Source organism: Neomonachus schauinslandi, chromosome 12 (genome assembly GCF_002201575.2).
Source record: "Neomonachus schauinslandi chromosome 12, ASM220157v2, whole genome shotgun sequence".
Taxonomy (NCBI): Eukaryota; Metazoa; Chordata; class Mammalia; order Carnivora; family Phocidae; genus Neomonachus; species Neomonachus schauinslandi.
Genome location: NC_058414.1, coordinates 33,225,613 through 33,239,596, shown reverse-complemented (window position 1 = coordinate 33,239,596; position 13,984 = coordinate 33,225,613). Strand labels below are relative to the sequence as shown.

Genomic DNA, 13,984 nt, shown 5'->3' with positions numbered 1-13,984 from the left:
AGCTGGTATGTTTTGTTGCTGTCTTTTATTTTTATTTTTTCCAGCTTCATTGAGATATAATTGACCTATAACATATGCAATCATATGCAATGTACAGCATGATTATATATAATATATATAATCATTTATTATATATTATATTAATATATAATATATAATATGTATTATTTATTTCATATATTATATATAGTATGTATTATATATATTATATATATGGCATGAACTCACATTGCTAACAATTTTTTTTGTGTTGAGAACTTTTAAGATCTACTCTCTTAGCAACTTTCAAATATACAATACAGTATTGTTAAGTATAATCACCATGCTGTACATTACATCCCCAGGACTTTATTCATCTTATAACTGAAAGTTTGTATTTTTGATGACTTTCGTCCATTCTACTCCTTCCCACCCCTGCCCTGATTCCTGGCAACCACCAGCCTATTCTCTGTTTCTATGACTTCAGTTTTTTCAGATTCCCCATGTAAGTGAGATCTTGCTCTGTATTTGTTTTTCTCTCTCTTATGTATTTCACTTAGCATAATGCCCTCGAGTTTCATATATGTTGTCATAAATGGCAGAATTTTCTTCTTTTTTATGGCTGAATAATATTCCAGAGTGTGTATTTGTGTGTATACAAGTCTATATATCAAATACATAATATATAATATAATCAAGTAATTCATACTATATATTATGTATATATATATGTCATATATATGATATATATCACATTTTCTTTATCTATTCATCCTTCAACAGACACTTAGGTTGTTTCCCTGTCTTGAGTATTATAAATAATACTGCAATGAACATGGGGTGCAGATATCTCTTCAAGATGGTGACTTTATTTCCTTCAGATATATACCCAGAAGTGGAATTGCTGGATCGTATGGTAGCTCTATTTTCAATTTGTTTAGAAATTCACCATATTGTTTTTTATAGAGGCTGCTCCAGTGAACATTCCCACCAAGATTGTATAATGGCTCCCTTTTCTCCACTTCCTTGAGAGCTGGTATCTTTTCTTACTCCAAGTTAAATCTCTTTGTCAGTTTCATTACAAAGTAATTTTGGGGAAGCCACCCAGAAGACTGAAATGTGAATGTATGTCCAGCATAGATAATGACATGTCTCACCTAATTATCTTGAGATATTAGCCTCTAATTGTATGTATGTGCTTATATTTATATTAGGGATGTATATATTGATAGGGTGTGTGATCAAAAACTGGAGAGATCTTTGTTGTAGGGAGAGGAGAACACGGAAACGTTCAGTAGGAGAACCAGGAGACAAAGAGACTTCTTCTGCACTTTCCTTACCTCGTACTCAGGTTTCTCTGCTAGACTGTAACCTGTTGGGAGGCAGGGACCATTTCTTTTCGTTTCACTTCTCAGGCTCAGTAAAGAACATAGTATATAGTGAAGAGCCAATAAATTGCTTCTCCTTGGGGAGAGTTTAAGGAGCAAGTGGCCAACAGTGTCAAGTGGTAGGGGAAAAAAAGATCAAATAAGGTCAGAAATAAATGTTGGATCCAACATTTGAGATGACTTTATGAAAACAATTGAGGGAGGAAGCCAGACTAAGTGTATCAAGGCAGAAATGGCCCCAATAGATTGGATAAGAAAGGAAGGAGAGTTGGGGCAGCTGTCAGGGAACAGGGTGAGTGGGATTTGATTCTTCTTATAGGCTGAGAAGAAGAGAGCTGTGTAAAGAGAGAGACTGAAGAGCTATGAAAAAAAGAGACTAATTGATGGAGTTAGGTGCTGGAGAAAAGTGAACAGAGAGGAAAGGCAGAACATGGCGGAAAGATTATCTTTGAGCAGAAGTAGGGGCCCCCTTTTTCTCAGGGATTAGGAGAAAGAAGAGAAATGGGAGATGCACACAGCCTTGTGGGGAGGGGTGAAGGACAGTGAATGAGCTTAGGTCTGATGGCAGTCAGGACCCACTGAAGGGAAAGCAAGGTAAGGACTCTGAAACTACAAAAATTGACGAGTTATTCTCAGTCTTCAGAGGGTCTAACATTTGTTTGGGTAAAATGGGACGATAAGGTATATGAAAACCTGAGTTCACCGGGAAAAAAACGCAAAGTCACTTAGAACCAAGTACTGGGTAATAAAATAAAGACAGGGTGCCTAAAACTCAAAGAAGTGATAAAGCAATGATTTGGCATTTCGTTGATTAGGGAAGATACAGTGGAGAAGTGAATCTTTTGAACTTGGCCTCCAAAGAGTGAGAGATTTTTCACCGGGCCAAAGAAAGGGAAAGGTCTTGTTTTCTCTTCCAAACCAGAAGTGGCATATATGGATTAAAGTTTTCTTTGGTCTAGTAGCATGTTTATGTCCAGGAAAGTTTCACTACATCAAAAACTAATGATTTAATGTATGGTGACTAACATAACATAATAAAATTAAAAACAAGAAACAAAACTTAGTAGGGTTCCTTCCCTAGAGGACTGCTCGTTTGGGTTAACCAGAGAATTTCTAACATGGTATATGGGTTGTGATTCCTTAGCCCTTCCTCAAGATTTCTCCTTCCTCACTGAGCTTCTGAAGGTGTTAGCTTTCTTCAGCTCTCTAGCCCTTAGCAGAGAGCATGACACATAGTAGCTGCAGCTCAAAAACCAAAACCAACAAAAAATTGAGTTGAATTCTCCCACTCAGCCCTTGCTGTCAGCTGTCCTTGGTCCTGCTTTTGTATTCCAGTTAGTGTCCCCCAAAGCCCTCCTTTCTGTCCACACACCTCTATTCTAGCTCATGATCTAGAACATGATCATGTTCTAGTCCGTCATGTAACATGCCTATCTTTCCTACTGATTGGCAGCGACAGACCCACCAGGAGCTTCACGGGGAGAGTGGTTAGTTGCGATCATCCAACACAAAACACAAAAATAGGTTCAAACAATAGAGCAAGCTTTAGGCACTGTTTCTGTCTGAGAAGGGATAGGGTTCTTCTTCCAATCAAAGGAAACTATTCATCTTTGCAGTGTGGAAGGGAGCTTTTGGAAAACTCAGACTTAACAGCTTCTGCGGAGTTGACGTAGTGGTAGGCTGGTGTGCTATGTGGCCACACGGTGGCTCCAGAGCCCTTTGGAGTAAAAATGAACACATCTATCCGGGGTATCTGCCGAAGCTGCTTTCTGCTTGCATGGTTTCACCAGACTTCTTCAAACTCACTGTAAAGAGAGAAGAGTGCATTTTTTTGTGATTGTGTTCATATTATGATAGCTGAGCATATTCCGAGGTCTAAATAATTTCCACGAGGCTGAGAGTAAGCATCAGATTCCGTATGCTCAGACTCCTGGGTGTGTGTCGGTCTATCATCTATGTTTGCTTATGAGTATATATGTGTGTATCGTTACATCATATCCTCTACTATCTCTATCTACATCTGTATCTAATATTTACTGAATTAAATGGTGCTACATGCTTACCACTTCAAGCACTTCCATAAATTATTTTTTTTAGGGAGGTATAATTGATGTCTGAAATTATACTACTTTCAGGTTTACAACATCTTTTGATAGTTGTATGTATTGCAAAATGATCACTATAGTAAGTCTGGTGAACATCTGTCACTGTATATAGTGACAAAAAATGTTTTTTCTTGTGATGACGATTTTTAAGATCTATTCTCTTAGCACCTTTCAATTCTGCAATGTAGTATTATTAACTATAGTAACCACACTATACATGACATGCCTTGACTTATGTATTTTATAATTGAAATTTGGACCTTTTGACCCCCTTCACCCATTCTCCACCTCCCCCACCCCCCCACCGCTGGCAACCACCAATCTGTTCTCTGTATCTATGAGCTCAGCTTTTTTTTTTTTTATATCACACATAAAAGTGAGATCCTACAGTATTTGTCTTTCTGTGTTTGACTTACTTCACTTAGCATCATGCCCTCAAGATCTATCCATGTTGCTGTAAATGTCAAGATTTCATTCCTTTTTTTTTTTTTTTAAACAAGCTCTGGACAGTTTTACTAAAGAAAAATTTTTGCCTGCTTTACTTTTCACCAGCCTGTTCTGGCATGCTTCTAATGATATCAGAATCACCTGGATCAATGATAGCCAGAGTGCATATTCCATAGTATTTCCCACATGCTGTGTCCAATTCAATATTATTGCCGCTGTGGTGATGGACACCAGTTTTGGCCACCATGGTGTACGTAGTATTCTATTTCAGATTTCCTCAAGGTTGGGCTGTTGTTGGCGAGGATGACCAGTTTCACTTGTCATGTCTAATCATTTTCAGAGTCTGCTTGTATCCCAGTGAGTACTTTCCACTTTTCATAATGAGTTGGAGCCTAGAGTTGATCAACTCCAGTGACTTTTTCATCTTCTTTGTGGCCACCATCTTCCTGCCTTAGGTGCAGGACAGCCCCAGACAAGAGCAGTCGCCAAGATGGCCAGAGTGAGAAAGAGCTCCTACCAAGATTTCGTTCCTTTATATTACTGAATAATATTTCATTGTACACACACACACTCCACACTTTCTTCACCCAGTCATCCTTCAATGGACACTTAGGTTGTTTCCATGTCTTGACTATTGTAAATAATCCTCAATAAATATGGGGGTGCATATGTCTTTTTGAATGAGGGGTTTTGTTTTCTTCAGATGCATATCCAGGAGTGAAATTGCTGGATCATATGGTAGTTCTAGCTGTAATTTTTTTACTCTTTGCCATAGTGGCTGCACCAATTTGCATTCCCACCAACAGTGCACATGAGTTCCCTTTGCTCCACATCCTCACCAACACTCGTTATTTCTTGTCTTTTTGATAATAGCCATTCTAACAGCTGTGAGGTGATATAAGTTATCTTATTTACTCTGTACAAATCCCTTGAAAATAGGTACTTTTTTCATTTTATAAATCAGGAAATTGATGCTTAGAGAAGATAAATAGCCTGCTCAAGCACACAAAGCCTTTTTTTTTTTTTTAAAGATTTTTATTTATTTATTGAGAGAGAGAGAGAATGATAGAGAGAGAGCATGAGAGGCTGGAGGGTCAGAGGGAGAAGCAGACTCCCCGCCGAGCAGGGAGCCCGATGCGGGACTCGATCCTGGGACTCCAGGATCATGACCTGAGCCGAAGGCAGTCGCTTAACCAACTGAGCCACCCAGCCGCCCAGCACACAAAGCCTTTTTATTCTTTACAAACACAGTGTGATACTTCTGATAGTTCCTTTAACTTTCACAGCATCTTAGTGATACATATGCATAGAGAAATAGGAGCAGTTTATAGTCAATTGATTAGATAGGGAAGAAAGTCTTGATGACCCAAGTGTTTGTCTCTGGTTCCTGACCTGTTGAATTTTAGTTTCTTTGAGTGTGGTGATTTTGTCCTTGGCCAAAGTAGACACGTCACACCCACACTTCTGCTACAGCGGAAGCATGACTCCTGGCACAGGCTACTGTAGGATGGAAAAAATCAGTCCATTCCCCAGGAACTTTAATAGCCCCGTTTAAACCTCAGGCACCACTTAAGGGATTTGCTCAAAAATCATGAACAGCTGCCGTGAACTGAGACATTGTGAGATCACCCATGTGATCCTTTTATTCTGGTCACCATGGCCAAGGACTTCATACCAGGTGTTTAATGATCACTTTATTGTGTATAAGTGGTCAGAGGTAGAGTAAAGGAAGAACTGTCTTTCTAACTCAGGTTCATGGCCTATAACATGAGAAAATAATTTACCCTGTTTCATAAAGGTAGTTGTCAGGTAAATGAGGAAATGAATGTAAACTGTATGGCACATAGAAAGGGTTCCATGAATGTTGCCCTTATTATTGGAGAATTATGGGTGATAGTGTTGAATGAAGGCAGGGAATTGGCAGAAGGAGGAAGGAAAGGCCCGTGCAAAGGAAGGAAGGCAGGCCAGATACGTGAGGGAATGAAGGGCAGAGGATGGGGGCCCTTGGTGGCATCTGCAGGTGGCAGAAGCTGTTAGTTCCTATGTCCTGGTAACAACCAGCCCCAAAGTCATAGACTTTCTGGCAGGAGACTTAGAGATCATCTGATTTAACCAGGATGCATGAGAGAAAAGTGAATTCTGGGACTTACTCAAGGTCAGCTAGCAGCAACTCTTGGCCTAGAATCCAGAACGCCTGCCTTTGGTTCTGGTATTGTTTTACCACTGCTCACATTGCTTTATGTCAATCTGGATATTTGCGAGCATGAGACTGAGATATACTTTGTCTGTATTATATGGGCTCACTTCAGAGCCTTGAGTTGCTGAAATAGTGCCATTTGGAATTGGGGGAGGGCAAGGTATTATAACTTTAAATCACAAGGACAACTCACGTGGAGAGTCAGTTCTCCTTGGCATAGTCTCCTCAAGTTCATGGGGCATTCAATACATCTCTTCCTACAAAGGCTACGTGTAATGTGATTTTTCCCTGTTAGGAGAGAATTATGATTTCTTTTGTGTGTGACCTCTTCAAGATGCTTTCTATTATCTTTACGTATGATATAACCTTATAGAGACTTATTTCTCAGTAAGATCCCAAATATGAAAAGCAGTAACTTGATTTTATGGGCTAATATATTTTCCATAGAGTTATGCTTTCTGGGTCTTCCTTAGAGAAAAGAAATCTTACTTACATAGATATATTAGCATCTATCTTTTGTATACATGGCTACTGGACAAAAGGAAGTGGGGAGTAGTTCTTTGAATGGTTTCTCAAGTTTTAGAGGCTGTTAAAATGGAAGGACCATTTCCTTTAAAATTACATTGAAAATTTTATTTGTGGGCTCAGACATAGAGTCACTGTACCATTTTATTGGTTCATTTTTATATATTGTTAATGAGATTTTTCATTTCACTATTCAAATAAGTATCTTTTAGAAAAGATTATTCCTTCCCTCCCACTCTCAGATACATACATCAATATGGGTGAAGACAAAAATTGGAACTGTGATAATGCTAAGTTAAAACATTATATTTATTGTGGCTTCTGATGACAAAAGTACTGTTTATTGAATGAAATGTGGAAATTATAGAACAGAAAGAAGAAAGTAAGATTGAATGGTAATTTCATCAAGCAAGTGGAGTTATTCTTCTGTTGAGAATTTGGTGTACGCCTTTCTAGAGAAAGATAGATATTGTTACATGTGAGGAGGATTACAGTAGATACTGCTGCTTTTTAGTTGTATAATCATTACTCAGTTTCCTGTAGTCTCAAAGCAATATCTTATTAAAAGGAGGCATGGTCTAAAGGGAAACAGTGGTGAGCATAGAAAACAGAAATAGAGTAATTTTTTTCTGATGAAAAGCTTTGGACATGTGACTGTTTTTGTGGGTTCCAGGGATTTTGCTGACATGGGGTTCCGAGATTTGAAAGTGTCTGAATGACTGTAACCAAGAGACAGGGTGTAAAAAAGGAAGAGGAAGGAAAATACTAGCTTTCTTAATAAGTCAAAGGTGGTGTTTATTTATTTTTTATTTTATTATTATTATTATTATTTTTAAAGATTTTATTTATTTCACAGAGAGAGACACAGCGAGAGAGGGAACACAAGCAGGGGGAGAGGGAGAGGGAGAAGCAGGCTTCCCGCAGAGCAGAGAGCCCGATGCGGGGCTCGATCCCAGGACCCTGGGATCATGACCTGAGCCGAAGGCAGACGCTTAACGACTGAGCCACCCAGGTGCCCCTAAAGGTGGTGTTTAAATGGAACAGAGTGTGTTGATTCAGTTTTTCTGGTTTAACTTATTGAAATAGCTGTTTTCATCAGTGGTGCCATTAAAAAACCCCTCCGGGTTGACAGTTTTTGCCTCTTCAAACAATGCTACAATAAACACCCTTGTATTGCTGTTCTTACTCACTGGCATTTTATTAGATGTGATTAATATCCATGCAGGGGATTTCTGGGTCTGAGGCTATATGAATTTTAAATTTAATTGATAATGGCAGATTGTTTCTTAAAAACACTCTTAATGACTCACATTTCTGCTAGTGGTGCCTTCTCCCGGCAGTGCCATCAAAGTAGGCTTCACTAGAGAAAATTGCTAATCTAATGTGTATATATATATATATATACACAAACTCATAATATGGCTACTTTAATTTGTTTTTCTCTAATTACCTGCAAGTTCAAGCATATCTTCATATATGCAGTCAAATAAATCTACCTTCTTAAAAAAACTTATTTTTGTTATTTTTTCTTAAAATTTTTAATCCCTTATTGTATATTTAAGTCTTTAATGTAGCTTAAATTTATTTTTATATATTGTTTAGATAGGGCTATGATTTTATTTTCTTTCAGATGACTCGTCATTTGTGCCAAGCTCTTCCTTCCTACAGAATTTAAATATCACCTTTTTCATAATTAAGTTACCATATATAGTGGGATCTATTTGGGTTTAGCTTTTTTGTGTTTTACTCTTTATCCTTTACCATACCAATGACAAACTGAGTTGAATTACAGTGGCTTAATAGAGACAGATTTTTGCCTAACTTTGGTAGGCAGCTTGCTCCACGTTATAAAACTACCTCCTGTCATAAAGATACAAGAAAATTTGGGGCACCTGGGTGGCTCTGTTAGTTAAGCATCTGACTCTTGATTTTGGCTCAGGTCATGATCTCGGGGTGGTGAGACTGAGCTCCACATTGGGCTCCGTGCTCAGCAGGAGTTTGCTTAAAATTCTCTCTCTCCTCCCTATCCCTATGCCCCCCCGCTTGCTCTCTCTCTCTCTCTCTCAAATAAATAAGTAAATCTTAAAAAAAAAGATACAAGAAAATTTACTTACCCTTTGGGTAAGGCCAATAAACAAACACAAGTGGGCTACAATCCCCTCACTCGAGTCTTAAAGCCTCTCCCAAAGGTTAGAACCAGACTTAGTTCTGGTTTCTCTTGTCTGTTGCAATAGCCTTGAATAAAGTCTTCTTTGCCTGTTGAACTTTGTCTGGTATAATTTTTGCTTTGATAGAGCTTATATCCTTTTGTTCTGTAAAATTTTCCCAACTCTTTGTTGATGGGTCCCCTCCTCATCGTCCTTGCTCTTTGGTGGTTCTATAGGGACCCAGGTTTTTTGTTGTTTGTTTGATCTTGTGGCTCTGCTATCCCTGAGGGCCTTGAAATCCTCTCGATCTCTGAATCTAGCCAGCAGATAGGAAAAGAGAGGGAGGTTTTAATGGGTCAGGCCTAGAACTGGTAGACATCATTACATTTATATCCTATTGGCCAAACTCAGTCACACCTAAATATAAGCGAGTTGGGAAAATATAGTCTAGCATGTGTCCAGGAGGAGAAGAAGAGGGTTTTGTGAATGTAAAGAGACTTCTGTGGTCATTTCCTCTGCTGGTCACTTAGGATCTGTCTCATATTCCTCCTCCACATAGAACATATCACCCCCCCCCGCCTCCCCAAGGCAGACAACCCATCTGGTCACTGCATCCAGTTCTGACTTTGGGATTTCTGTGTGATATGCTGTCCCACTATGAGGGACTTCCATGTACACAAGGAAGAAAAGTTGTCTGCTCTTCCTACCACCGTAGTGATGGTGGAGCAGGGATGGGATAAACACAGAGAAAACTCTACTCAGGAAAAGAAAAGCAGGGGAAAAAAAAAAGGATTGGAGACATACAACAATCTCTGGTCCATAGATTCTGAAATTCTGTTAGGCAAGCATTATAAAGGTGTCCTTGCCTGAGGATGAAGAAATTCCTTGTGTGGCTCTGATTCTGCTTTTGGAGAGGAATGTCCTTGATACCATTCCTCATGGCCCCTGGCTCTCCTTCTGGGAGGTTCTTTCTCCTCCATTACCTTTTTAAAAAATTTTTTATTTATTTTATTTTAGTATGTTATGTTAATCACCATACATGATTAGTTTTTGATGTAGTGTTCCATGATTCATTGTTTGCGTATAACACCCAGTGCTCCATTCAGTACGTGCCCTCTTTAATACCCATCACCAGGCTAACCCATCCCCCACCCCCCTCCCCTCTAGAACCCTCTGTTTGTTTCTCAGAGTCCATAGTCTCTCATGGTTCATCTCCCCCTCCGATTTCCCCCCCTTCATTTTTCCAGCACTCACCATAGCACATTATGCTCACATCAGACATAGACTTTGATGAGTCTGCCTTCTTTGGGAGTGTGTATAGCTCTCATTGTCCCTTCTTTCTGGAGGGTTGTATTAAGACTTTTCCAATACAGGTTCCTTTAAAGCAGCCTCATGATTTCTTTGGCAAGTCTACCAAAATTTTGATGGTTTTTAATTAAAAACTTACTTTCAATAAGTTCCAAATACTGGTTACCACTCACACAGATTTTCCCTAGACATAATTCTCAAGCTTTCCCTGTGTATTTCTTCACTCTCATATCGTTCAACTTAAGAGTGACGACTTTGAGTTGTGGCTTGGTTGGAAGGTGACACCCTTATTTTGTATCTGCAGCAAAGCTGAATTCCCTTGCTTAGCTGAAAACTCTCTTTGGATTTTGTTGCTTAAGGTGTTTTAAAATCTTATTTCTTAATATTTGGTGAAAGAAGAGACAGATTTTCTAACCCAGTAAATCGTTCTGACTTTGGACTCTATTCTTTTGTTATTGCTTGAAAACCAGACAAATTCTTACCTGAGCTCATCTTTTACATGTAATACCTTGCTGACAGCAGGCAATAGTAGCCAATATATATGTTCTCTCCAACACTTTCTAGCCACTTCCCCTGGAGCTCCAGACTTGTAGGCAGTGGCCTATTTTTCAAGTTATCATAGACAGCAGTTTTATCAAATGTTTTGCCTGGCATTACAAGGGTCTCAGGCCTTCCAGACTCTCATGTTTGTTTACTTGAACTTCATGTCAACCCCACACATTTTAGATTTTTTTGTTGTTTTGTTCTGTTATAAAAAACTCCCCACTTCAGAGTGATAGGTTCTATGGAAATTAGGATAAAGAATATTAGCTGTTATAACAGACAATTCCCGAATCATAATGGCTCAACACAGTAAAAGTTCATACTTTGCTTACCCAAAATTTAATGTAATGTTCAGTAGGTAGCTTTCTATATGGTTATTTAGGGTGCCAGATGACTTATTTATTGAGGCCAAAATTTAGCCACCTGACACATTACATGGGTACATCTTTGAGCTTTTAGATAATAGCCACTTGAGAAAAACCTGACCTCTCTCCCCATCACTCTTTTATTCAGCATGTGTCTTCATGCTGGGGAGCACTGGGGAGCACGGGTTTTGAACACTGATTCACCTGAATGGCCTGTCCTCTGAGAACTCTTTTTTTTTTTTTTTAAAGATTTTATTTATTTACTTGAGAGAGAAACAGCATGAGAGGGGAGAGGGTCAGAGGGAGAAGAAGGCTCCCTGCTGAGCCGGGAGCCCGATGCGGGACTCGATCCCGGGACTCCAGGATCATGACCTGAGCCAAAGGCAGTCGCTTAACCAACTGAGCCACCCAGGCGCCCGAGAACTCTTTCATATATATATATATATATATATATATTTTAAAGATTTTGTTTATTTATTTGACAGAGAGAGAGACAGCAAGAGCAGGAACACAAGCAGGGGGAGTGGGAGAGGGAGAAGCAGGCTTCCTGTTGAGCAGGGAGCCCGATGTGGGGCTCGATCCCAGGACCCTGGGATCATGACCTGAGCCAAAGGCAGACGCTTAATGACTGAGTCACCCAGGTGCCCCTCTTTCATATATTTTACATGCAAATAAGTCTAAAGCAACTTATTGCCGTTCAAAACAGAGATAGTTTAACAGGAATTCAGGCTGCCATCTTGCATCAATCCAAGGGACATCATTCACAATTATCCACTGGAATCATGTGCCCTGGAGTTGTGTGACAGAATGATGCTGTCAGGAGGATAGAGCACAGTTCACCAGAGTTTTTTTTGTAACTTCAAAACCAGTTCCACCTACTCTGTTAGAAGGTTATACCCATTTTGGGAAGTTAATGAAGATCCTTTTGAACTTGAACTTTTATAGATTTCTTTTTTCCCCTAGGTTGACTGAGATATAATTGACACATAACATTGCATAAATTTAAGGTGTACAAGATGTTGATTTGATTCACTTACAGATTGCACAATGATTACCACTATGGTGCTAGCTAATACCTTCCATCATGTTACATAATTACCATTTCTTTTTTTGTGGTGAGAACATTTCAGATCTACTCTTTCAGCAAACTTTCAAGAGTATAGTATGGTATTATTAATTGTAATCACCAGATTGCATTTCATCATTCACCAATCACCATTAGATCCCCAGAACTTATTAATCTTTTTTTTTTTTAAAGATTTTATTTATTTATTTGACAGAGAGAGACACAGCAAGAGAGGGAACACAGCAGGGGGAGCGGGAGAGGGAGAAGCAGGCTTCCCACAGAGCAGGGAGCTCGAAGTGGGGCTCGATCCCAGGACCCTGAGATCATGACCTGAGCCAAAGGCAGACGCTTAATGACTGAGCCACCCAGGCGCCCTGAACTTACTAATCTTTTAACTGAAAGTTTATACTCTTTGACCAATGTCTTCCCATTTCCCAACTCTCCAGCATGGCAACCACCTCTAGTCTCTGTATCTATGAGTTTGGCTTCTTTAGCGTCCACATGTAAGTGATACCATGCCGTATTTGTCTTTTGCTGATCTTACTTATTTCACTTTAGGGAGCCAGGTTATTTCAATTTTATGGCCTTGGAATTTATGCTGGATCCATTACATCTGGTTGGGCAAAAGGAGAAAAATGTATGGGAAGTTTTGATGAGAGGCATCACTCCCGCTCACATTCGAATGGCTGTAATTCAGTCACATGTTTGCATCTCCCTGAAAGTGAGACTGGCAAATGTTGTTTAGCTGTTTTCCTGGAAGGAAAGGAAAACTGATTTTGGTGAACACATAGCAGTAACTTCCACATCTTTTGTTTTCCTTCTTTAGAGACTAAACCTCCAGTCTTCTGCTGGGGTGGGTGGTGGGGAGGCAATCTGATTGTTCTGATTGGAGTTGTGATCTGTTTCTTCCCCACCCCCCTAGCTCTCTGGAGGTATAATAGACATACAACACTGTGTCAATTTAAGGTATGTAAGGTGATGATTGATATACATATATGTTGTTAAATGGTAAGCACAATAAGGTTAGTTATCATATTCAACACCTCACATATAGCTTTTTTTTTGTATGTGTGTGATGAAAACTTTTAAGACCTACTTTCTTAGCAACTTTCAAATAAAGAATACAATGTTGTTAAGGGTAGTCTCCATGCTGTATATTATATCCCAGAACATATTGTTGGGGAAGATCATTGAGAAGACTTGACCACCAGTTGACCCATGAGCTGGACCCCAGCAACTGGAGGCTCTTCACCCCTCCCCTATCCTTGAAATGTGGATTCCACTTGCTTGCCCTGCTCCTGAAGGCCGTTCCAAGGACATAGCCTTGAGATAGTGATGTGGTGTTGAAACCATCTGGCCGGTACTGGCCATTATATGTGACTGAACCCAGTTAAGACCTCTATATAAATGTTTAAGATTTGGTGACAGGTACGGAGATCTTGCTTCTGCCCAAGACAAGGCTTGTTTGTAAGTTCCCTTTGCTTTCTGAAACTGCTGTCTACCAACCTGGAGTGGCCTGTGTCTTTCATTGGTGTCTCCCTACCATCTACATAGGGGGCTAGTTTCAGATTACACCTGGGAAGCTCCTGAAGAGCTTGTGATCCAAAACATATTCATCTTATAACTGAAAGTTTGTACCCTTTGAACACCTTAATCCATTTTTCCCACCTCTCCCTGTCCATGAGAACCACCAGTTTACTCTTCCTGTGAGTTCAGTTTTCTTAGATTCCACATATAAGCAGGATCATACAGCATTTGTTTTTCTCTGTCTTATTTCACTTTGCATAATATCCTCAAGGTCCATCCATGTTGTAAGTGGCAGGATTTCTGGGTTTTTGTTTTTATTTTTTTATGGCTGAATAATAGTCCATTGTGTGTGTGTGTGTGTGTGTGTGTGTGTGATGACATTTTCTT

At 39.5% G+C, this 13,984-nt stretch overlaps 1 pseudogene; it reads right to left on the bottom strand.

Annotated features, from left to right (window-relative positions):
- Nucleotides 1-4,010: 4,010 nt before the first annotated feature.
- LOC110580111 lies at nucleotides 4,011-4,361 on the bottom strand (annotated as a pseudogene).
- Nucleotides 4,362-13,984: the final 9,623 nt, after the last annotated feature.